This window comes from Halichoerus grypus, chromosome 7 (assembly GCF_964656455.1).
Source record: "Halichoerus grypus chromosome 7, mHalGry1.hap1.1, whole genome shotgun sequence".
In the NCBI taxonomy this organism is placed as follows: domain Eukaryota; kingdom Metazoa; phylum Chordata; class Mammalia; order Carnivora; family Phocidae; genus Halichoerus; species Halichoerus grypus.
In genome coordinates this window covers 49,748,492-49,774,010 of record NC_135718.1, presented here as the reverse complement: position 1 = coordinate 49,774,010, position 25,519 = coordinate 49,748,492, and the positions used below count along the sequence as shown (strand labels likewise).

General features: G+C 40.1%; 1 protein-coding gene and 1 non-coding gene across 3 annotated transcripts in view; both read left to right on the top strand.

The window, feature by feature from the left end:
- LRMDA (leucine rich melanocyte differentiation associated) overlaps positions 1-25,519 on the top strand; it is a 1,038,849-nt gene that overhangs the window by 859,470 nt on the left and 153,860 nt on the right. The gene's annotated exons all lie outside the window — the stretch shown is intronic.
- On the top strand, positions 7,409-7,515 carry LOC118529547 (U6 spliceosomal RNA). Its single transcript, XR_004914186.1, has one exon. It is a non-coding gene; the product is annotated as a U6 spliceosomal RNA (small nuclear RNA).

The following is a 25,519-nucleotide window of genomic DNA, read 5'->3' as shown; positions in this document are numbered from 1 at the left end:
ACAGATTCGAGGCGACACATTGAATGTGAGCTTCTATGCATACAAGTAGAGATGCTCTAAGTCATGGGTCAGCAAACTTTTACTGTAAAGGGCCCGATAGTATTTTAGGCTCTGCAGGCCAGGTGGTCCTCATTGTGACTACTCAACTCTGTCACTGTAGTGTGAAAATATTCTTAGGTAATACATAAGCAAATAAGCATAGCTAAGTTCCAATAAAAAGTTATTTACAAAAGCAGGTGGTGGGCCAGATTTGTCCTATGGGCTCTAGCTTGCCAGTCCTGCTGTAAGTATGATAGCAGATAGAGAAATAGGTATATTCATTCTTTTTTTTTTTTTTTATGTTATGTTAGTCACCATACAATACATCATTAGTTTTTGATGTGGTGATCCACGATTCATTGTTTTCATATAACATCCAGTGCTCCATGCAGTATGTGCCCTCCTTAATACCCATCACCAGGCTCACCCATCCCCCCACCCTCCTCCCTTCTAAAACCCTGTTTGTTTCTCAGAGTCCATAGTCTCTCATGGTTCATCTCTCTATCCGATTTCCCTCCCTTCATTTTTCCCTTCCTTCTCCTAAGGTCCTCCATGCTATTCCTTATGTTCCACAAATAAGTGAAACCATATGATAATTGACTTTCTCTGCTTGACTTATTTCACTTAGCATAATCTTCTCCAGTCTCATCCATGTTGATGTGAAAGTTGGGTATTCATCCTTTCTGATGCCTGAGTAATATTTCATTGTATATATGGACCACATCTTCTTTATCCATTCATCTTTTGAAGGGCATCTTCGCTCTTAACACAGTTTGGCTACTGCAGACATTGCTGCTATGAACATTGGGGTGCATATGGCCCTTCTTTGCACTACATCTGTGTCTTTGGGGTAAATACCCAGGAGTGCAATTGCTGGGTCATAGGGTAGTTCTGTTTTTAATTTTTTGAGGAAATTCCACACTGTTTTCCAAAGTGGCTGTACCAACTTGTGTTCCCACCAACAGTGTAGGAGGGTTCCCCTTTCTCCACAACCTCTCCAACATGTGTTGTTTCTTGCCCTGTCCATTTTTGCCATTCTAACTGGTGTAAGGTGGTATCTCAATGCGGTTTTGATGTGAATTTCCCTGATGGCTAATGATGATGAACATTTTTTCATGTGTCTGTTAGCCATTTGTATGTCTTCTTTGGAGAAGTGTCTGTTCATGTCTTCTGCCCATTTTTTGACTTGATTATTTGTTTTTTTGGGTGTTGAGTTTGAGAAGTTCTTTATAGATCTTGGATACCAGCCCTTTATCTGTAGTGTCATTTGCAAATATCTTCTCCCATTCTGTGGGTTGCCTCTTTCTTTTGTTGACTGTTGCCTTTGCTGTACAGAAGCTTTTTATCTTGATAAAGTCCCAAAAGTTCATTTTTGCTTTTGTTTCACTAGCTTTTGGAGATGTATCTTGAAAGAAGTTGCTGTGGCTGACGTCAGAGAGGTTACTGCCTATGTTCTCCTCTAGGATTTTGATGGATTCCTGTCTCACACTGAGGTCTTTCATCCATTTTGAGTTTATCTTTGTGTATGGTGTTAGAGAATGGTCGAGTTTCATTCTTCTGCATGTGGCTGTCTAGTTTTCCCAGCACCATTTATTGAAGAGACTGTCTTTTTTCCATTGCGTATTTTTTCCTGCTTTGTCGAAGATTATTTGACCATAGAGTTGAGGGTCCGTATCTGGGCTCTCTATTCTGTTCCATTGGTCTATATGTCTGTTTTTGTGCCGGTACCATGCAGTCTTGGTGATCACTGCTTTGTAATATAGCTTGAAATTGGGTAACGTGATGCCCCCAGCTTTGTTTTTCTTTTTCAACATTTCCTTGGCGATTCGGGGTCTTTTCTGATTCCATACAAATTTTAGGATTGTTTGTTCCAGCACTTTGAAAAATATCATTGGAATTTTGATCGGGATGGCATTGAAGGTATAGATTGCTCTGGGTAGCATAGACATTCTTATATGTCTATGTACATGGTCTCTTTCTTTTTAAAAAAATATTTATTTTAGGGAGAGAGCGTGTGCTAGTGGGGGGAGGGGCAGAGGGAGAGAATCTCAAGCAGACTCCCTGCTGAGCATGGAGCCTGATGTGGGGCTCGATCTTATGACCCATGAGATCATGACCTGATCTGAAACCAAGAGACAGACGCTTAACCCACTGAGCTACCCAGGTGCCCCATATGTACATGGTATCTTTCTGTGTAGCCATAAAATCACACCTACTCAATATAAACACTGCATTTCATGCTTATTTTGAAAAAAGAATTTCTTTTCAAACTCCCTAAAAATTGCTCAGTGATGATCTATACAAAATTAAATGTGGAAATGTAAATTAAAACCACTAGATACATTTTGTACTTACTGGTTCAGCAAAATTTAAAAATCTGGCAGTACCAAGTGCTGGCAAAGCTGTAGAGCAACAAAAACTCAAAAGCTGTTCTGGTGGAAGTATGAATTAGCATATCTACTGTGGAACAAAATTTGTTACTATCTAGTGAATTTGAATATATGCAAACCCTAAAATTTCATAATTTTCTTCCCAGGACACTAACCCAGGACAAACTATTGAACATGTTCAGATCAATATGAACTATATTTACACCATTATCAGTAATAGCTAAACAAAAGAAAACAAAACAGACAGAAAAACTGGAAACAACCCAAATAGTTTATTAAATAAAGTTGAGTAACATTCAACATGGATGAATCTATAAGATAGGGAGAGAAAGAAACTCACTGAGATCATTTATATAAAGTTCAAAAATGCCAATTAAAACAATATTTTAAAAGGGTCATTTCATAAGTGGCAAACGAGGAAGAAAACCATGGAATGAAAAACTCGAAGTTCAAGGTTGCATTTACCACTGGTGGTAAGTGGAGGCAAAGAAATCCAATCTGAGAGGAACAACTGAAGAGATTTGTTTATTTGTAAGCTTGGTGATGGGTAGAGAGATATTTTTTAAAACTTTTGTTCTCAGTGCTTTACCTGTGATGTCTATCCCCTTTGTAATGAAACAAGCATTGCATGATCATGAAAAGCAAGACAAAGCCAAAATCATACGGAGTTATTTTTTAATTTAATTTAATTTAATATTTTCAAGATATAGTTAAGATTATTCTCTCTAAAAATGACATGTCAGTTTTTGGGACTGACTGCTTATCCGACTCAGGTTTTTTGCTAGTCAGGTCACCTTTCCCAGTGATTAAAGGCCAACTGGCTTCCATTTGAGCAGAAGACAGTGGGGACTAGGGACAGCACAGAGGAAGGAGGAGGGTCTGGAGGCAGGCTGACATAGCTGGTGTAGGGTCATTTGAGTTTCCCAACTTAAGGAGAACAAGCATTGTCTTTGGCATAGTACATAATGTGGTTAAATTCCTCCCTGTCACTCAGCAAGTGATTCCCCTGCTGGCTTTGTATATCCCAGTCATCTAGGCTTACAGGGACACTATGTTGTGGTTTTGTGGTGGAGAAGCTATTGCTACCTAATTTATAATTTCTTGAAACTCACTTTATAGTGTCATGATTACAAGGCTTAGAAGAAGATAAACTCTCTGTCCATTCTGAGTATAAATGGGCACTTGAGATGAAACGACCTAGTTAATTTCCCCTTGTTGCTGGAGTAGAATCTGAATCCAAACCACAGCACAACCTAGCCCCTAAATCTCTATTAAAAACCACCTTGGGTAGTCTGGCAACGCTTTATTTAAAGTCAGCAGAGAATTATAAAGTCAAAAGTGAAAAATGGTACAACAAGAAAGAATCATAAAAAAATACTAGATCAGTTAAATGCACTCAAAGGCAATTTAGTGTGTTCTGGCACCGGTCCTTATTGATGCAAAGAATGTGATGTGTCAGGGTCGGCAAGAGCATGTAGCAAATGCAGAACGAAGGGTGCAGCTCCGAGCTTGATGCTAGAGCAGCCGTAGGAGGCTGTGAAGGATGCCTCACTGTCTTGCTTTTGCACCAGGAACTTCAGGGAGAATATTCTAATTCTCCCAGTCTGGACATGTTTTTGTTCTTTCTTGATGTAGTATATTTTTAAAATTAGAATTTTTTCTTTCGTGGAGATAAGCTAACCTGGAGGCTGTGTAAATTGGGTCAGACCGGGAACGTAGGTATCCCTTACCAGTACTTCTTACTATCCTAGTATCCTAATCTCTTTGGGTCACCACACTGATCTGCTTTTTCATATCTACATTCCAAGCTGTGATCATTTCTGCTCATCTTCTCCAGCTGCTTTAGTTAGTATTAGCTAATCAGATTAATAATAACCATAGCTATGATTATTACAACTACCATGTTCTAGGCACTGTACTGTCCTGCATATGCATTATCTCACCAATTCTCACAAAAACCTTTATAAGGTAGGTCTTAGTACAATACTGATTTTACAGATGAGGACAACTAAAGCTCAGAGATTCAGAACTCATTTGAAGTTACACACTGAGTAGCAGAAACAGGACTTACCAAGCCTGACTCCTAAGTGGGTGATGTGCTGGAAGGGTTGCTTCTCTAATCTCATCAGCAGTTGCAGGTGGGGACCAATACTTCTAGAGAGTATAGTTACAATATAGGGTTTTATAGGATAGCATGAAGAGCTTCAGTCTGAGACCTGGGTTTGAATCCTGGCTTTGCCACTTCCTGGCTTTGTGCTCTTGGGTAAGTTACTTGGCTATTCTCTCTCTCTCTCTCTGTAAATTGGATATAATAGCAACACCTATCTTAGTAGCGTTGTTGTGAGGATCATATGAGTTGATATAAGGGAAGTGTTTTAGAGAGTTTGTGGCCCATAGTAAATACTATATACATGTTATTGTTGTTCCTGCTTCTGTTATTGTTATCATTGTTGTTACTATTGTTTTTGATGTATCTTTGTATTTTCTGGAGGCAGGATGCCTTCACTGACAAAAGTGGTTGTGGACAGGGTTGTAAAGGGGAGGTAAAGGATCAGCTCTTGTGGCAGGCCAGTGGGGTGGATGTTCTTAGCCACGCTGCTTAGTACCCTTCCAATCCTACTACGTGTGGGGCCGTATCCACTTTGGGTACATCCATTTGTCACAAATGAAATAGGTTTAGAAGGTCAAATGAAGAAACCAGATTCCTTGGGTACTTCCACATACAAAATGAGGTTCTGGGGTACCTGTCTTTTTTTCCCATCTACAAATTCACCTCCAGGAGAAAGGGAGGGAGGTTTGGAGACTTCCTTAGGTTCTAATAGGTCTTATCAGAGTCTTGGTTGTAGATTCAGGAGGAATGATTGGTTTAATGTAAATGTTTGAGAGGGTCTGAAAGAGATTAGAGAAACCTATTCCAGAGGATAAAGGCAGGACAGGAGGGAACCATTAATCTCATGGACATTCAATTCCCTAAGAACTTTTTTTGGGGAATGACCAGAAACAAGCCAGGCCATATGCTGTCCATTTGCAATCCTCTGAGCTGAAATTTTTTTTCTTCGACAGATCGAGGCCAATGCCATTGCCTCTTTTAAGATAGTTCTTAAACTTGAAAAGGAACTGAAAGGTTGAGACGTGCATGCAGAGTCAACACAAATGATTTGATGAAAGGAGTCCTGTCAAACACCAGGACTCTCCCAGTTGTCAGAAATAGTCCAATGACATGTTCGAAGCTTCGCAGACTGGCTTGCATTTTAGTAAATATGAACAATCAGGGAAGACATAGTTATGCTGTGGAGAGTTCTGAGATGTGGAGAGAACAAGTTAATTGTTCAGCCTCAACTGAGACCTTTCACTCAAGTCATTAATCACAGTGAACAGCCTTGCTGCTCTCCGGGCTCCAGATGAAGGCTCATTCCAGGTGCTGGCCATTTGCATTTCCCTCCAACTGGGCTGATTTATGAACCCAGAGATGTTTCCTGGTTTTTCCAAATTCTTTCCCATTACTTTGTAATAAAGGGGACATGTGATTTCTGGTTTTTTGCAGATCCTCAGTTTTAACATCCCTAATACCAAAGATTTTTTCAATTAGTTTGTGGCCTGCTTTCTGTGATCTGGAGGGTAGAAATGCTGTTCTGTGTTTTGAGTATCAAAGTTAAGACTCTCTTATTTCTTTGCCGTTTGGCTGGAGTTGACGATGCAAAGGTGCTGCATGAGTCTTTGTGCTCACATTCAACATCTCAGTGCAAGTTAAGGCTTAGGAAACCTTAGTGACAACAGCTCACTGCAGGTGTTTGTTATCCCCATCCCACTCCATTGCAGATGGTTCAGGGTATAATATCAGGAGACCTTCCACATTTGGGCCAGGTCTCCAGTGACACTGTAAGCCAATATTGAAGACTTCACAAGAGAATGCGAGTGTCAGAGAAGGACATTGTAATACTGAGGCTGAACTGGGTGCTGCCGAGTGTTACCTATTTGAAAGGTAAGCCCGATCTGAGCTGATAAGGGGCAACAGATCCCTTGGGGGTTTTCCCAAGTGGCAGAAATGCGTTACAGAAGAGTAATTGGAAATTGTTATTTGACATGTCTCTTGGTTACTTTTTATTCCTGATAAGACCACAGGGTTTGTCCAGGAGTCGCTAGTGACTAATACGTGAAATCCTGCAATCCATTGCTGAAATGCAATCTCTTCTTTGTTGAAAGTAAGCAGCTGCTTTCTGATCCTCTGCTTCCTAACTAGCACTTCAAGTGTAGAGACCCATGGGCTTAATTTGGGTGAAATGAGTGGTGAATACAGCCTTTTGATAATTTTCTGAAACAAAATCATCGCTGGCAATGGAATGCTGTCCTTAAAATGCAACTCAATTTAACAGGTACTTGTTCAGAGCCTGCTATGGGCTCTAGATTGTGTTGTGTACTATGAGACATACAAAATAAATATCAAACATGGCCTTTGCCCTTGAAAAACTTATAGGCTTTTAGGAAGGATGATGTGTTTATGAAACACATTTTACATGGCAAGATAAGATATCGTATGTGTGCCAAAGTGAGTGGAACCTGGAATAAGTATAACAGGGAGTCAGAAAAAAGAGAGCAAGTTAGACTGGAGCTGTCAGGGAAGCTTTATGGATGAGGTAACAAAGACACCAATGTCTCAAACCCGGAACTCTACCTTAAAGAAATTGCAAGGAGCACAGTATCAGATTACTTAAAGATTATGGAGTCCCCTTTAAGTGAAAGTAAATTTGTTCAATATGAGAATGGATTAATTTCATTCAATAAATATTTATTGAGTACATCTATGTGCCAACAACTGTATCCAAATGAGGTAAGGGAAGAATAATCCATGCAACAAACACGTCTGGGTATTCTCAGGTGCTACCCTCTCTTAACATAGATACTTAAAGTTATTGCTGCTCTGTGTGATTCCAAAACCTGTGATTTTTACCACTTACCATTCTGTCTCTCAAATAGACCTTGTGCTTGCTTTAGCAGCACATATCCTAAAATTGGAATGGTACAGAGAAGATTAGCATGGCTCCTGTGCAAGGATGGTGTGCCAATTCATGACACGCCCTATATTAAAACAAAAACAAAAACAAAATGACCTTCTTATTTAGGATATCTTTGGGTTAAGAAGCCAAGTCTAATTTTTTGTGTAGTGGAGGAATGACACGTCCAACCTTGTAAGTTATAAGCAGTATAAACAGTTGCATGAGTGCTCGTGGTAAAAGGAAGACACACTGAGTTAGCACTGAATGTCCCAAATTGTTAGGTTAGGGAGTATTTGGGAAGCATTTGAAAAGTCAGCACCTGGCCCACACTCAAGACCATAAGCAGAGCCCAAGCTCTCTGAAGATCAAGTTTTTCTTGGACTTTCCATTATTACCCTTGATAGCTACTGTGGAAACCCAGTTAGAAGGGTCTTCCATCATTAGAGTTTGAAACAGTCTTGCACTGGGCTCTTTGGCATTTGTGAAGTTTGAAATTGGCACCACCCAGATTTATTGTTTAAGTCTAAAAATTCTCTATCTATTCTTCCTTGCATACTGGGGAAATCAGTTTTTGTTCACCTCTTTAAGGTACAGGTATAGCCGGGCAATTGCAAATTGTTCTAGAAAGAAAAGAAGTCAGGATGATAATGGTGGTGGCATTGGTGGTTATCATGGACATGGTAGTCATTATTCTAAATATCCACATAACTTTTAAGTAATATAACCACAGAACACTAGTAAATCCTGGAAAGAATCTAAGATATCAAACACTGAAGGGCAGAGGTGTCAGAGTTTATTTAGCTAAGCAATACCAGAAGAGAACTAGAAAATCCCCCTTTCTAGCTAGCAATCATTCTCATACCACAATGAGACCCCTGCTTGGTAACCCCTGCATATATGCCACCCATGTGACTGCTTTTTGAAGCTAATTTAGGTATCAAATTTAAATGGAATTCTGAGAATACTTTTTTATTTTTTAGTCTGCAGTGTGTAGTAGAAGGACAACTACAAGAAATTTGAAATCGCTCTTGATTCCTGTCATTTTCCTTAGTATTTAATCACTCTCTTCAGTTGAAAAGTTTGTCTTGGCCTCCATGGGTAGACACATACACATGTTTTCCCTCGTTCATCTGCATGCATGTGTATATATTGATATGCATTCCTCTTCATCATCTGTAGGCATTTTACAAATAATGGCTTGTGTGTGTGTTTTATCATCTTATTTTTTAAATGAACATGACAACTTCAAAATTTTTTGCAGAAATAGTTCTTCAATGGTAAAGAAATTCCAGCATGTAGGCTAGGGTCATCTTTGGGTTACAAAATTCCACAGAGGTGTTGGCATGGGAAGAGTATAGGCACTGTTGCTTTAGAATTTTTGTCTTTCCATTTTGGGGCAGACAAGCAAAGTTGGTAACAAAAAAGTTGAGTTAGTGGAGAACTACTGTAGTAAAGGGTCAAATGAGAAAGGTAGAACAAAATTAGTAGGATGTAGATAGAGGCAAGAGGAGGTATGGATATCCTCCACCCGTCTCCCAAACCCTTTCTCCTCTGTGAGGTCATTAATGGGCTGGGGGTGGGGTTGAGAATATAAAAGGAGTTTCGACTTCTGGGTTGAAACTTTTGTTGTTGATGAAGCATTTCGGAAAGCTTTCTTCTTGAAAAGAGACTTGGGGTATTTTCTATAGTACAGGGGATCAGAGTGGAGCTCAGAAGAGAGGAGACAGATAATTTAGAACCTAATCCAGCTTCTGGGTTTAAGAGTGAGATAGTACTACCAGATTTCCATAAACCAAGGAGGCAAGTCAGCAGGATCAAAATCTGGCCCAGGCTCCACTCGTCAAGCTATGTGTCTGTAGGTGCATCCTCCCCGTGGGGTGTCTTTTTCTAATTTTATTCAGAGCACTGTCCAGAATAGCATAGTCCATGGATATAGGAATTTTTAGTTTTCCTATAGGTTGTCCAGTTTGATTCATGTGCCTAGGAAAGGAAGCAGAGATTTAGAGGTGAAATTCCTGAGAAAAATACTTTTTAATGTACTTTTTCTTAAGCTGAGCATAGACAATAAGAAAACCTGGTGGCTCATGGAGCAAACCAGCTGCAGAGATCACCCTGTCCAGTGGGCAGGGTTAGTTTAAAAGGGAAATGACCAATGGGTCTTCGATTTCACACTTTTAAGGAGGGAGCCACAAACCCCAGGGTGTTGATACCCAAATTTCCAGATTCTCTCACCTCTAATTTCCTTTTGGGAATGTGATGAGCAAGCATGGCTTTAGTGGTTCCTCTTTCCTTATCCATAAACTCCCTGTCATAATTATCGTGCAGGTCCTTGTCCTTGGTGCCATAGTGCCTGGAGGAGGTGAGGCCTCTGGAAGAACCTGATGACTTTGAGTAGCTTAGAGGTCATTGTGAAAGCAGGGAAGGCAAGCAAGATTGTACTAACTGAAGTGTGTACAAAGCCTATTTGACAACAGCTTAGGGGACCTTGAAAAATCAGAGACCGCCATCACATATGGAGAGATCTTCCCATCTTCACCTCAGTGGCTGTTTCTTCTTATTGAAGAATGAAAACAGTAAATGGCCTAAAGCAAGCTAAAAGCAAATCCCTTGACTTTATTCATTTCATAACTACAGTCCTTGGTGGTAATATTAGTAAAGGCCCTGGCAGTCCTCATAGGTGAAATGCCAGAAAGGAGGCAACTGACTGTTCATTCACCTGCTTTAAGTTCTTTCAGAAATAACATGATTTATAATAGAATGCAAAATCATAATTGTCAGCCAAGATGTCATTTTTACTTTAGGATGTCCAGAAACAAAGGGATATTATATCCTTTGTTCTTGGAGTACCACAGATGCCAAATTATGCACAAGTTTCCCTCTTGGCATTGAGTGCTTTGGAGCCTAAAGGCAACCAGTGATTTCAGAAAGATGTTGCCTCTGGTGGTGTCCTCACCTGAATATCTCCCTGGAGCTAAGAGAGGGAGCATGGCCCTCCTAGCTTCTCTGCATTCTGATAGAGCAGGAAACAGCAAGAAGGATGGCAATCTTAGAAATGGCCGGTGGCTTGAGGTAAACTATCCTCAGCCTCACTCTAGGGAGCTTGACAAGAGTACCATTAATGTACTGGAGAAATAATTCATTACTTTTGGTTTTGTCTGTACATCAACATATGACAACAGATGCTCAGTTCAAAACATGAATATTTGATTAATATAATATCAGGCATCTGGAACAGAGAACAGTGGAATTTGTAGGGCTGAGTAAGACTCAAATGTCATCCATTCTAACCACGGCTCTCTGAATGCACATAGTAGGCATTGAAAATATTTGTTGATTAGGTTTTCTTTGATTTGAACAACTTGGTTGCTTGGTTTTGAGCCCAGATGTTTGGCATCGAGCCAGCGTTGTGTGCTCTGCATGCTGTCATCAGCCTTACCACCACAGAGATGGTTGGCAGGGGGCAGCATTCTTCCCATCCCCATGGAGGTCCCTTCTCTCTTCTCTCTCAAAGTATGCACACTGGCTATAGGCCACAGAACATTACTGCAGGTGGCCCATTGAGCTGTCCTCCACACCCCCATTTTCCCCAGTGTCCTTGTGGTTGTATCTTATGACAGAGAACAAGTGCTGGTGACAGGTACTTGGGCAGCCATTTATGCATCCATTCCATTGGTCATTGCAAACGTGTTGAGTTAAAGGCCTATTAGTTCACAGCACTGACCTGAAATCTGAGGAGGAAAGATGAGAAAACCATGGGACGGGTAGAAGAAGATTAAAATATGGGTGGGATGTTATTTATTTATTAATTCCTAGAGAACAATGGCAAAATAGGGTAGTTATAAGAAAGGGCACCTACTGATTGCATTAGTGCCAATGGCATGCACAACAGAGGGGAAGGGACACTATATGGTAGAGTAGATATACCATCCGCAGGTCCACATTTCAGATCTGCCTCATAACTCCAGTATGTGGCTTTAAGGTCAGGTCTCAGTTCCCCACTCTGTAAGATAAAGTGAATGTCCCAGGATATTCTTCAGTACTATCCTTCTGTGACATTTTGATCAGGAATTATGAAATCCTCATTTTCCCATAATTTAATACCCCTCAAATATCTAGAATTTAATTACTTATAGATAATCAAGTACACCCCTAATATTCTAAGGAAACTAGGCATGCAAAGTAGTGAAAGAAGGTATACACCATGCCTTAATATCTTGGGAAGAAGACAGCAGGCTTTGAAGTGCTATAAAACCCATTCTCAATAAAAATATAAAGATTTGTTATGGTTGGGAGTGGAGCTCTCGTTCAAAGTGAAATAGTGGCAAGTTTTATCTTCTTGAAGCATGTTCTTGGCTCAGTTATTGGTTCACACAGTGTTGGTATGACAACTTAGTGAGTAGGTCCAGGACGATCTCTGTTGCCAGTGGTAAAAGTGGTCTCTCTGCAGCCCATCCAAGAAATTGGGACTATATTTTTGTGGGTGGTTGAGAAACTAGAGCTTGGATAACTAATCTGTAGTTGAGCTCAGCAAGTAGTAGAGCTAGAAGTCACAATCCTATCTGACTGAAATAGACTCATTGTGCAGGGGGTTTCCCATCTCTTCAGACCCCAATGGAGGTAGATCAAGTGGGTTAAAGGTAAAACTCAGAAGTCACTAGAAACTCTCACTTCTGCATAGTAATTTATAGCTTTCTGAGAGGTTTATAACAATGATTAACCAAGTGGTTTAATCCCCACAGTAATCCTGTGAGGTCATATTATATCCCTATATTATAATAATCCTATAAAGTCGGGGTTATATCCCTATGTGACAGATGGAGAGTTGAGGCCTAAGTATGCCGATGAGGGTTTAGCTGTTTCTCACAGGGCATTTTTGATGGATGCTGGAAGAGCCCCCACCCTGAAGCTCCATGGTGCTCTATCTTTATAGTTTAACTTCATCTATAGGTTAAGACATTCCTTTTTAAAACGTAGATACCCCTGGGAATGAAATCACATCAAGCTTGCTATCCCTTAAATATTAGCCTGAATGATATTGCAACAATCATTTTCAACTGACCTAGTTGAGTATATAACGCTAACATGTTAAAATTAGGATAAAATGAAGAGGGATTGGGATAGATTTGGGTTGGGGAAATTTGTTTGGAGTCACCATCCTGGTGGGAGTGTAATCATGAGGACCTCAAGACTCCATTTCTGAATGAGGGGAGTCCCTGAGCAGGGAATAGTATGCAGGGCATGCAGCAAGGAAGAAAATGAAAACAAAATAACTGTTCATATTTCTAGCTTGGTTGGCCTACCTGTGTTGGATCCACCCCCCAGTGAATGGGGCAGGATTGTGATGGATGGGGTCAAATATATCTGCTGTTATTTGCCAAGTACCTGGCTTTGGGCATTGGGCCATTTCATATGTTCTCTTATTCTGCTAACTACTTAAGGCAGAAAAACCATTCCCCTATTTGACTCCAATATATGCCAGTTGAAACTGAAATCCTCATATTGAGCAAATGTACCAAAGAACACTCTATAAACTTAATGAGGGAGATGAAGAGCTATGTGCCAGAAACCTAGAAAATTTAACACTGATGAGGTTATGACTATTATATGTTTAGTTAAATTGTTGACACCGACAGGACATGGCTGAGGAAATCTACCGTCCGTTTTCTCCTTGTATCAGTGATAATTGTTCCTTGGTGTGCTCTTCTCAGTTAACAAAAATATTCCTGAAAGTTAAGTGCAGGGAGAAGTGACATAAGAAATACTTTTATTATCTCTGCTCTTCTGGGAGTTCTCTCCAGGAACATTATTTAAAATGGGACTTCTTCTGACTGGCAAATGAGTTTGGAGGGAAGGACTCATAGGTTCAGAGGTGAATGTGGATCCTCCTGAGAGTTGCAGTGTCTCCTGACTCCTGGGCTTGTACACTTGCCCTGGCAAGTCCATCTAGCACAATGCTGCCCTGGCCTTCCAGAAACACCTCTTCTCTCATTCACATTTTCCTTTCTCTTAAAAACGGACCAAGGTTCTCCTTTGCCTAGTGAATAAAATCTCAATTTCTTTAAGTGCCATTTAAGACATAAATGTGATCATGAGTTTTATAAGCTGCAAAGTACTATATAAATATTAGCTATTTGAAGAGGAATAAGAGGGTGGTGGAAAGGATATTGAATTTGGAGTGAGAACACCTCAGTTTGAGTCTTGTGCTAGTTGGGTGACCTTGGAGAGGTCACTGAAAGTCTCTGAACCTCAGTTCCTTCATTTATAAAACAAGATTATTGTAATAATTAAAGTAATTGAAAGTGACATAGTAATTAGCAAAGAGTAGACACTCAATACCTGTTAATGAAGATGAAGGCAATTTAGTCAAGCACTTAAGAACACTGGCTATAGGGACACAAGTCACTTATCTTCCTGTGTCTCTTATTCCCTACCTATAAAATGGGGATAAGATATAGGAGTCAAATGAGTTAATACATATCAGGAACTTTCAATAGATCCTGGCCTATATCAATCCTTCTGTAAATATTAAGGCTCCTATCGCTGCTGTTGTTACTTTTATTATTCAAGGACCTGTCCTGGTTTATCTTTGGAGTTTTATTTGGTTGTCCATCTTACCACTAAAAAGAGGTCCTCCACCAGGTCATGACATCCTTAAGTTGGGGACTAATTCTTTTTTTTTTATTATTATGTTATGTTAATCACCATACATTACATCATTAGTTTTTGATGTAGTGTTCCATGAGTCATTGTTTGCGTATAACACCCAGTGCTCCATTCAGTATGTGCCCTCTTTAACCCATCACCAGGCTAACCCATCCCCTCCCCCTTTAGAACCCTCAGTTTGTTTCTCAGAGTCCATAGTCTCTCATGGTTCATCTTCCCCTCCGATTTCCCCCCCTTCATTTTTCCCTTCCTGCTATCTTCTTCTTCTTCTTCTTTTCTTTTTTAACATATAATGTGTTATTTGTTTCAGAGGTACAGGTCTGTGATTCAACAGTCTCAGACAATTCACAGTGCTCACCATAGCACATACCCTCCCGAATGTCTGTCACCGAGCCAAGCCATCCCTCCCACCCCCCACCACTCCAGCAACCCTCAGCCTGTTTCCTGAGATTAAGAATTCCGCCTATCAGTGAGATCATATGATACATGTCTTTCTCTGATTGACTTATTTCACTCAGCATAATACCCTCCAGTTCCATCCACGTTGTTGCAAATGGCAAGATTTCATTTTTTTGATGGCTGCATAATATTCCATTGTATATATATACCACATCTTTATCCATTCTTCTGTCGATGGACATCTTGGCTCTTTCCACAGTTTGGCTATTGTGGACACTGCTGCTATAAACATCAGGGTGCACGTACCCCTTCGGATCCCTACATTTGTATCTTTGGGGTAAATACCCAGTAGTGCAATTGCTGGGTCATATGGTAGCTCTATTTTCAACTTTTTGAGGAACCTCCATACTATTTTCCAGAGTGGCTGCACCAGCTTGCATTCCCACCAACAGTGTAGGAGGGTTCCCCTTTCTCTGCATCCCCGCCAACATCTGTCGTTTCCTGACTTGTTAATTTTAGCCATTCTGACTGGTGTGAGGTGGTATCTCATTGAGGTTTTGATTTGGATTTCTCTGATGCTGAGCGATCTTGAGCATTTTTTCATGTGTCTGTTAGCCGTTTGGATGTCTTCTTTGGAAAAATGTCTGTTCATGTCTTCTGCCCATTTCTTGATTGGATCCTTTATTCTTTGGGTGTTGAGTTTGATAAGTTCTTTATAGATTTTGGATACTAGCCCTTTATCTGATATGTCATTTGCAAGTATCTTCTCCCATTCTGTCGGTTGTCTTTTGGTTTTGTTGACTGTTTCTTTTGCTATGCAAAAGCTTTTTATCTTGATGAAGTCCCAATAGTTCATTTTTGCCCTTGCTTCCCTTGCCTTTGGCGATGTTTCTAGGAAGAAGTTGCTGCGACTGAGGTCGAAGAGGTTGCTGCCTGTGTTCTCCTTTAGGATTTTGATGGACTCCTGTCTCATATTTAGGTCTTTCAACCATTTGGAGTCTATTTGTGTTTGTGTGTGGTGTAAGGAAATGGTCCAGTTTCATTCTTCTGCATGTGGCTGTCCAATTTTCCCAACACCATTTGGTGAAGAGGCTATCTTTTTTCCATTGGACATTCTTTCCTGCTTTGTCAAAGATTAGTTGACCATAGAGTTGAGGGTCCATTTCTGGGCTCTCTATTCTGTTGCACTGATCTATGTGTCGGTTTTGTACCAGTATCATACTGTCTTGATGATGACAGCTTTGTAATAGAGCTTGAAGTCCGGAATTGTGATGCCACCAGCTTTGCTTTTCTTTTTTAATATTCCTCTGGCTATTCGGGGTCTTTTCTGGTTCCATACAAATTTTAGGATTATTTGTTCCATTTCTTTGAAAAAAGTGGATGGTATTTTGATAGGGATTGCTTTAAATGTGTAGATTGCTCTAGGTAACATTGACATCTTCACAATACTTGTTCTTCCAATCCATGAGCATGGAACATTTTTCCATTTCTTTGTGTCTTCCTCAATTTCTTTCATGAGTATTTTATAGTTTTCTGAGCACAGATTCTTTGCCTCTTTGGTTAGATTTATTCCTAGGTATCTTATGGTTTTGGGTGCAATTGTAAATGGGATCAACACCTTAATTTCTCTTTCTTCTGTCTTGTTGTTGGTATATAGGAATGCCACTGATTTCTGGGCATTGATTTTATATCCTGCCACTTTACTGAATTCCTGTATGAGTTCTAGCAGTTTTGGGGTGGAGTCTTTTGGGTTTTCCACATAAAGAATCATATCATCTGCAAGGAGTGAGAGTTTGACTACTTCTTTGCCAATTTGGATGCCCTTGATTTCTTTTTGTTGTCTGATTGCTGTAGCTAGGACTTCTAATACTATGTTGAATAACAGTGGTGATAGTGGACATCCCTGCCGTGTTCCTGACCTTAGGGGGAAAGCTCTCCGTTCTTCCCCATTGAGAATGATATTCGCTGTGGGTTTTTCATAGATGGCTTTTATGATATTGAGGTATGTACCCTCTATCCCTATACTCTGAAGAGTTTTGATCAAGAAAGGATGCTGTCCTTTGTCAAATGCTTTTTCTGCATCTATTGAGAGGATCATATGGTTCTTGTTCTTTCCTTTATTAATGTATTGTATCACATTGATTGATTTGCGGATGTTGAACCAACCTTGCAGCCCAGGGATAAATCCCACTTGGTCATGGTGAATAATCCTTTTAATGTACTGTTGGATCCTATTGGCTAGTATTTTGGTGAGAATTTTTGCATCCATGTTCATCAAGGATATTGGTCTGTAATTCTCCTTTTTGATGGGGTCTTTGTCTGGGTTTGGGGATCAAGGTAATGGTGGCCTCATAAAACGAGTTTGTAAGTTTCGTTCCATTTCTATTTTTTGGAAGAGTTTCAGAAGAATAGGTATTAATTCTTCTTTAAATGTTTGGTGAAATTCCCCTGGGAAGCCATCTGGCCCTGGGCTTTTGTTTGTTGGGAGATTTTTGATGACTGCTTCAATTTCCTTTGTGGTTATAGGTCTGTTCAGGTTTTCTATTTCTTCCTGGTTCAGTTTTGGTAGTTGATACATCTCTAGGAATGCATCTATTTCTTCCAGATTATCTAATTTGCTGGCATATAGTTGCTCATAATATGTTCTTATAATTGTTTGTATTTCTTTGGTGTTGGTTGTGATCTCTCCTCTTTCATGATTTTATTTATTTGGGTCATTTCTCTTTTCTTTTTGATATGTCTGGCCAGGGGTTTATCAATCTTGTTAATTCTTTCAAAGAACCAGCTCCTAGTTTCGTTGATTTGTTCTTACTGTCCTTTTGGTTTCTATTTCATTGATTTCTGCTCTGATCTTTATTATTTCTCTTCTCTTGCTGGGTTTAGTCTTTATTTGCTGTTCTTTCTCCAGCTCCTTTAGGTGTAGGGTTATGTTTGTATTTGAGACCTTTCTTGTTTCTTGAGAAAGGCCTGTATTGCTATATACTTTCCTCTTAGGACTGCCTTTGCTGCATCCCAAAGATTTTGAACATTTGTGTTTTCATTTTCATTTGTTGTCATGAATTTTTTTAAATTCTTCAATTTCCTGGTTGACCCATTCATTCTTTAGTAGGATGCTCTTTAGCCTCCATGTATTTGAGTTCTTTCCAACTATCCTCTTGTAATTGAGTTCTAGTTTCAAAGCATTGTGGTCTGAAAATATGCAGGGAATGATCACAGTCTTTTGGTACCAGTTGAGACCTGATTTGTGACCTAGGATGTGATCTATTCTGGAGAATATTCCATGGGCACTAGAGAAGAATGTGTATTCTGTTGCTTTGGGATGGAATGTTCTGAATATATCTGTGAAGTCCATTTGGCCCAGTGTGTCATCTAAAGTCTTTATTTCCTTGTTGATCTTTTGCTTAGATGATCTGTCCATTTCAGTGAGGGGGGTGTTAAAGTCCCCCACTATTATTGTATTGTTGTCGATGCGTTTCTTTGCTTTTGTTATTAATTGGCTTATGTAATTGGCTGCTCCCATGTTAGGGGCATAGATATTAAAATTGTTAGATCTTCTTGTTGGATAGACCCTTTAAGTATGATATAGTGTCCTTCCTCATCTCTTATTATAGTTTTTGGTTTAAAGTCTAATTTGTCTGATATAAGGATTGCCACCCCAGCTTTCTTTTGGTGTCCATTAGCATGGTAAATGGTTTTCTACTCCCTCACTTTCAATCTGGGGGTGTCTTTGGGTCTAAATGAGTCTCTTGCAGACAGCATATCAATGGGTCTTGTTTTTTAATCCAATCTGATAGCCTGTGTCTTTTGATTGGGGTATTTAGCTCATTTACATTCAGGGTAACTATTGAAAGATAGGAATTTAGTGCCATTGTATTGCCTGTAAGGTGACTGTTACTGTATATTGTCTGTGTTCCTTTCTGGGCTATGTTACTTTTAGGCTCTCTCTTTGCTTAGGGAATCCCCTTCAATATTTCTTGTAGGGCTGGATTCGTGTTTGCAGATTCCTTTAGTTTTTGTTTGTCCTGGAAGCTTTTTATCTCTCCTTCTATTTTCAATGACAGCCTAGCTGGATATAGTATTCTTGGCTGCATATTTTTCTCATTTAGTGCTCTGAATATATCCTGCCAGTCCTTTCTGGCCTGCCAGGTCTCTGTGGATAGGTCTGTTGCCAATCTAATGTTTCTACCATTGTAGGTTACAGATCTCTTCTCCCGAGCTGCTTTCAGGATTTTCTCTTTGTGTCTGAGACTCATAAGTTTTACTATTAGATGTTGGGGTGTTGACCTATTTTTATTGATTTTGAGGGGGGTTCTCTGTGCCTCCTGGATTTTGATGCCTGTTTTCTTCCCCAAATTAGGGAAGTTCTCTGCTATAATTTGCTCCAATATACCTTCTGCCCCTCTCTCTCTTTCTTCTTCTTCTGGGATCCCAATTATTCTTATGTTGTTTTGTCTTATGGTATCAGTTATCTCTCAAATTCTGCCCTCGTGATCCAGTACTTGTTTATCTCTCCTTTTCTCAGCTTCTTTATTTTCCATCATTTGGTCTTCTATATCACTGATTCTCTCTTCTGCCTCATTTATCCTAGTAGTTAGAGCCTCTATTTTTGATTGCACCTCATTAATAGCCTTTTTGATTTCGACTTGGTTAGATTTTAGTTCCTTTATTTCTCCAGAAGGGGTTTCTCTAATATCTTCCATGCTTTTCTCAAGCCCAGCTAGTATCTTTAAAATTCTCATTCTGAACTCTAGTTCCGACGTCTTACTAATGTCCATATTGATTAGGTCCCTGGCAGTCGGTACTGCCTCTTGTTCTTTTTTTTGAGGTGATTTTTTTCCATCTTATCATTTTGTCCAGAGGAGAATAGATGAATGAGAGAACAAAATGCTCACAGGGTAACAACAACCCCAGAAAAATATACACTAAACAAATCAGAAGAGACCTGAAACTGGGGGGAAAGAAAGGGAAAGAAAGAAAAAGAAAAAGAAAAAAAAAAAGGAAAAGAAAAAGATAAAAAACAAACAAAATAAACCAGAATATGATCAAATATGATCAGGCTTGTGCATAGATCAGTGCCACACACTAGATTTTGGGTGTATTTTGGTCTGTTAGAAGAAAGTGCCTCCCAAAATTTTAAAGAAAGAAAAGCTTATATATGTAAAAAAATAAGGGTAAATACAATGAAGGGATGGAATATGACTGTAAAGATGAAAATTATAAAAGATTTTCTAAAAGGAATTGATAACATAAGAAGTTGGTTGAGAAAAGAAAGAAGAGGATTTAAAAAAAAAAAAAAGGAGAGAATGTGATCAGGCAGGAGATTGGAACAAAGCCATGCACTAGAGATTTAGGGTATGTTTTGGTCTGTTAGAAGAAACTGTATCCCAAAATTTTAAAGAGAGAACAACCTATGTATGCATATATATATATATATATATATATATATATAATGCCAAAAATAAGGTTAACTACTATGAAGGGATAGAATATGACTCTAAAAATGAAAAATAAAAAAGATATTTTAAAAAAGGGATTGATAAGATGTTGGTTGAAAAAGGGAAAAAGAAAAATTCAAAAAAAAAGAAAATTAAAAAAATTAACTTTGAAAGACTAAAGAATCATGGTAAAAAAAAACGATGAATTCTATGTGCAGTATTCCCGTAGTGCTGGAGTTCTCCCGTTCTCATTGATCGGTAAACTTGGTCTTGGCTGGCTGTTCTCGCTGATCTTCTGGGGGAGGGGCCTGTTGCCGTGGTTTCCAAATGTCTTTGCCGGAGGTGGAATTGCCCCACCCTTGTCGGTCAGGGCTAAGTAATCTGCTCGGGTTTGCTCTCGGGAGCTTTTGTTCCCTGCAAGCTTTCCATACAGCTTTGGAGGATGAGAGTGAACATGGCGGCCTCCCAATCTCTGCCCCAGAGGAGCTGAGAACTCGGGACCCCACTCCTCAGTGCACCCCCAGAGAAAAGCAGTCAGTCACTCCCATGTCCCCAGTCTCTGGCCGCACTCTGTGCTCACCCGGCCTGTGACCGAGCATTTCTATCTCTGGCACCCGACCCCATTTGGAGTCTCCAAACCCAGAAGATCCCTGCGGTGCGCTCCCGCGCCGCTCCTCCCGGGGGAGGAAGGGGAGTCTCCCCGGATCTGCCGCTTGTTGGGTCCCTGCTGGAGGAGCAGTGGCCCGACTGTGCCGCAGATCACAGTTTATGGCAACCCCGAGCTGAGAGCCCGCTCCTCGGCTCCGTCTCTGCAGCCGGCTTCCCCACTCCGATACCTGGGAGCTCTGCCGCACTCAGGCACCCTCGGTCTTTCTGTTACCCTGAGGGTCCTGAGACCACACTGTCCCAGAGAGGGTTCCATCCCCTGCTTAGCCACTGGAGTGACGTCCCTCAGCGGAGCCGACTTCTAAAAGTTCTGATTTTGTGCTATGCTGCTCTATCATAACTTGCAGGTAGGGGCCGATGGAGGCCCCCTCCCCCGCCATCTATCCTCCTGAGTATCGCCTCAGATTCACTTCTCCGCACTTCCTACCTTCCAGAAAGTGGCCGCTTTTCTGTTCAGAGAGTTGCTGCTATTCTTTTCTTTGATCTCCTGTTGAGTTCGTAGGTGTTCAGAATGGTTTGATCCCTATCTAGCTGAATTCCTGGGACCAGACGAAATTTAGGTCTCCTTCTCCTCCACCATCTTGCTCTTCCCCCTCTGGGGACTGATTCTTACTCACCTATAACTTCCCTAGGTTCTACTCAATACCTGCAAAATAATTATTTTTGTTATTAAAAATATATACAAATACATGCTTGCTACCTCTGCTCAGCATTGTACTGAAGCTTTTTGCCAGTGGAGTGAGACAAGAATAAAAAGAAAGAAAAGGCATCTAGACTGGAAAGGAAGAATAAAAACTGTCTTTATTTGTAGATGAAATGATCATCTACATAGAAAATACTGTGGAATTTATGAAAAGCTACTAGAACTAATAAGTGAATTTAGCAGGTTGCGGGATAGAAGATCAATATACAAATCCATTTTTTTTAGTTCCTTATCCTCAGTACAGCCAGTATAGCATAGACCAGTTTAATAGGAGCATAGGATGAAGTGGTAAATAAAACTGGAAAGGCAGGTTCAAACTCAGTTTGATGACTTGACTTGATAACATGGAATGCTCTTCCTTATTCTTTTTGTCTATCCCCTCCCACTTTTTCTGTCTTTGTCTTTCCTGTCTTCCTTCCTTCCTTCCTTCCTTCCTTCTTTTCTTCCTTTTTTCATTTGTTCCTTATCCTCCCTCACTTTCTTATTAGTTTATTGGGCATAAACAACTTTTCTCCATGAAAAAAGTTAGAGTTCTGTTTCTTAAAAACAAGGTTTTTTATTCATTGGGTTAAGTAAACAAAATAACTGTAGCTCTGTCACTTTGAGCTTACAGGGAACATTCTATGGAAGGAATTGCCAAAGACAGGGAGTGTAATATCAGCACACAGACACTGGAACTCAGGGTATCTAGATTCAAGTTCTGACTTTCTCTTAGCTAGTTCTATGACTTGGGAAGGTTACTTCATCTTTTTGAGGCTCAGTGTGCTTTGTCTTAAAAAAGGGGTAATGGTAACGTGACCTTTATAGGGTTATGGATAGTTCAATTCTACAACACTTTTTCAGTTTCTAGGAACTGGATCAGGACATGTAGATGGAGAATAGTTCTCTTCAAGGAATGTTTAGGGAAAAATGGAGTGGAAATAACTCCAGTGGCATAATATAGGCACAAAGTTCTGGCTTAGACTACTGGATTTCACAGATCTTAGCCTTGGTCCCACACATCATCTGTGAGATTGTTAAATATTTGATTGATGAAGTATTGAAGATTATTTAGAAATATAGGGAAAAAAACCCCACTATTCTGGGGCTTGCGAAGAGTGGGAAATGGAGCCAAGAATGTACCTATAATTTAGGGTAAAGAGCAATAATGAGGTCTCATAAAAATAAATAACCATGATGTTAAATAGACTGCAAATCATTTGCACCTTGAGGCTTTTCTTAGATTTTGTGCCAGTGGGGAAAAAAATGGAAGGAAAAAAAAAGTGATAATTGACCTTGTGCTTTATGCCAAAGGAGTTGCTTGTATACGAGATTTTGTTTTAGTGTAATCAAAGAGCCTCCCCCCACACACACACACACTACCACTGAAAATTATTTAAGGGAAGAAAAACAAAATCCATCCAGCTATAAAGAGCAACTGGCCTGGATTTGGAAAAGGCTTTAATCTACTCTGCCTGGGGTCATATTGTTTTATGCTGCTCTTGACTTTATTTCAAAGCTGATGTTGCTATCTAAAAAAACCTAACAGCTATAATTATTTCAGTTTTATTCACTGAGAAATTATTTCCAATCATGTAAGAGAAATGGATTCTAGTGTTTGTAAGTGACCTTTTATCCTGTCCTTTAAAGAAAATAACATATATGTTGGAAAAATCACTGAACAAGGAGTTTGGATGACAAGAGTTCTTAAAGTTAGAGCTGCCAGTGCTTGAGCTTTTAGACTTTAGCTAAGTCAAGTCCCAGATTTGATCCTCAGTTTTGCCCTCTGTAAAATTAGGAACAGTCATACCTATCCAGCTGCCTCATAGGGTTGGGAGAGCCAGTTGAGATGCTGGACTTGAAACTGCCATAAAAATGCAAGGTAGTGCTTGCCTTTCTCCTCCTTGCAGTAGGGCTCTGGGTCACCAAATGACAGGATCGACCTCAGGTACTTTCCAGCAAGCCAATGGTACTTTTAATACAATGTCAGTTGAGTGTTACATGGTAGGGTGTAACACAAATTAATTTTTTCCTCACAACTGCGTTTCTAAATTCGCTTGGTAGGACTAGATATTCTTCTGCTTCTGAATAAAATTTCAGTGGGTGCCCAGAGCTTGCTACTCACTCTTAGATAATAATAAGTGCTCTACCTGAGTCTCCAAACAAGTCTTGGTTCAGTTATCAATATGAAAAGTCTCGGGTAAGAATGAAAACTCTGCAATTCATCCATAGGTAATGCATCTTCTGTGTGCTGGGTAGCTTCCTCCTTTATTCTTTCATCCTCTCCCCATTCCCACACACCAGGTGAGTTGGGTGGGGAGATGGGAGAGAAGTGGGAGGCAGGATCAAACTTGCTTAGCTGATGCCCATCTGCTGGCTTGCTCTTCCAGTGGCAGATGTTTAGGTTGGCCCTTCTTGCAGGCTGTTTCATGAACAGCTGGGGTCCTCTCCGTTGCACTTCTCTTGATGATAAATCCATCTCCTGAGGCTGTGCACTTCGGATTCCTTCTTCACACCCTAGGCATCTGGGGACTTTTCTCTGCTGAGGTCTCTTTACCTCCAACAATGCAGGATCCAAGACTGTCCTATGGTGCTTTGTCTTGCACTTGGCCTTCACTTCCTCAATGGAGATACGGGTTTTTGACTTTCTAGTAGTGAGGTAGAGTTAGATTCTCAAATCAGGCCTCCTTTCTTGAGCCACCTAGCAGGCAGCTTCAGCCGCAGTCTTTCTTTCACTTGTTAAAGTTTTCATGTTTAAATCAGAAATCAGTTCCCTCTGACCCTGAAAGTGCAGGGGGCACATACCAAGCTACCTACCTAAGTGAGCCATTGAACTCCCTGTCATTCGCTTGACATGAGGGAAGAACCCTTAGCTCTTTTCCATGTGGATAAAGCATTGCAGGCAAACCTAAAAGTTTCAAAAAAAATCTTTAAAGAAATCCCTGCTTCTCGGGTGCCTGGGTGGCTCAGTTGATAAAGCATCTGGCTCTTGATTTCGGGTCAGGTCATGATCTCAGAGTCCTGGGATCAAGCCCCATGTCTGGCTCTGTGCTTGGCCAGGAGCCTGCTCGAGGGTTCTTTCCCTCTCCCTTTGCCCCCCCCCCCCCCGCTTCTCTCTCTTTCTCTAAAATAAATAAATCTTTTTTAAAAAATCCCCACTTCTCAACTCCAAACTCTTCTCATAGCCTAGCCAGTATCTTTTTGAGAATACAGAGAGATGTGTTCAGCCAGTGTTTGCAAATCCAGTACTCAGACACCTCTGTCACAAGTCCTGTTTGGGTAATCCAGCACCTCTTCTTGGTATATAGGTCTAGTTGGTTCCTATTGTCTTGGGACTTCAACTGAACTTAAAACAGAATCTTATTTTAACATTTTGTTATATTTATATCAGTGTATCCCAAACTGTAGTTTGTGGAACACGGCTTCAGAGAAGTGTTTTCCAACTCTTAATGTGCTCATTGCATGTGAGCCTTTTAAAAAATATGTGGGGACACCTGGGTGGCTCAATTGGTTAAGCGTCCGACTCTTGATTTCAGCTCAGGTTATGATCTCAGGGTTGTGAGATCAAGCCCCACACTGGGCTTCATGCCAGGCGTGGAGCCTGCTTAAGATTCTCTCTCTCCCTCTCCCTCTCCCCCTCCCCCCCACTTGCGCTCTCTCTCTCTCTCTCTCTCTAAAATAAATAAAATCTTAAAAAATATGTGGAATCTATAATAAGGAATACTGTTGGACACTTTTTAAGCCCAGTGTTCCTCAAATATATTTAACTACATAATTTTTTAACATAGTGTTTCTGAATTTTGGGAAGTACTGCTCCAGATATAAATTAGAGCATTTTTGATGAATGAGCAGGAATAGTCCCTGGTGATGCTTCCACTGAGTTTAGCTAAATATGTTCACATATTCCTCTAAAGTTTCCCCAAATAAAAAGTTTAATTCATTACTAATAGAAACGGGCTCATTTTCAGATGAGTATCTGTTTTGGAAACAGCCAATCAGCATTGGCTATATGGATGGGGAGGAAGAGTCACTAATAGCCTACTTATAATAAATAACAAAAAAATAAAAATATAAGATATTTAAACCCATTAGAATAGGGGTTTATTAATGTTTTGATATTTGCTTTAGAATTGAGAGCTTAGCTTTGATGATGTGTAAAAGTAAAGGTACAGAGATTTATTCTCATCTGCACCAGATTTTGTTCCTTCTATATTTTTTAATGTCATGATCATCAGTTGTATTGATTTGAGC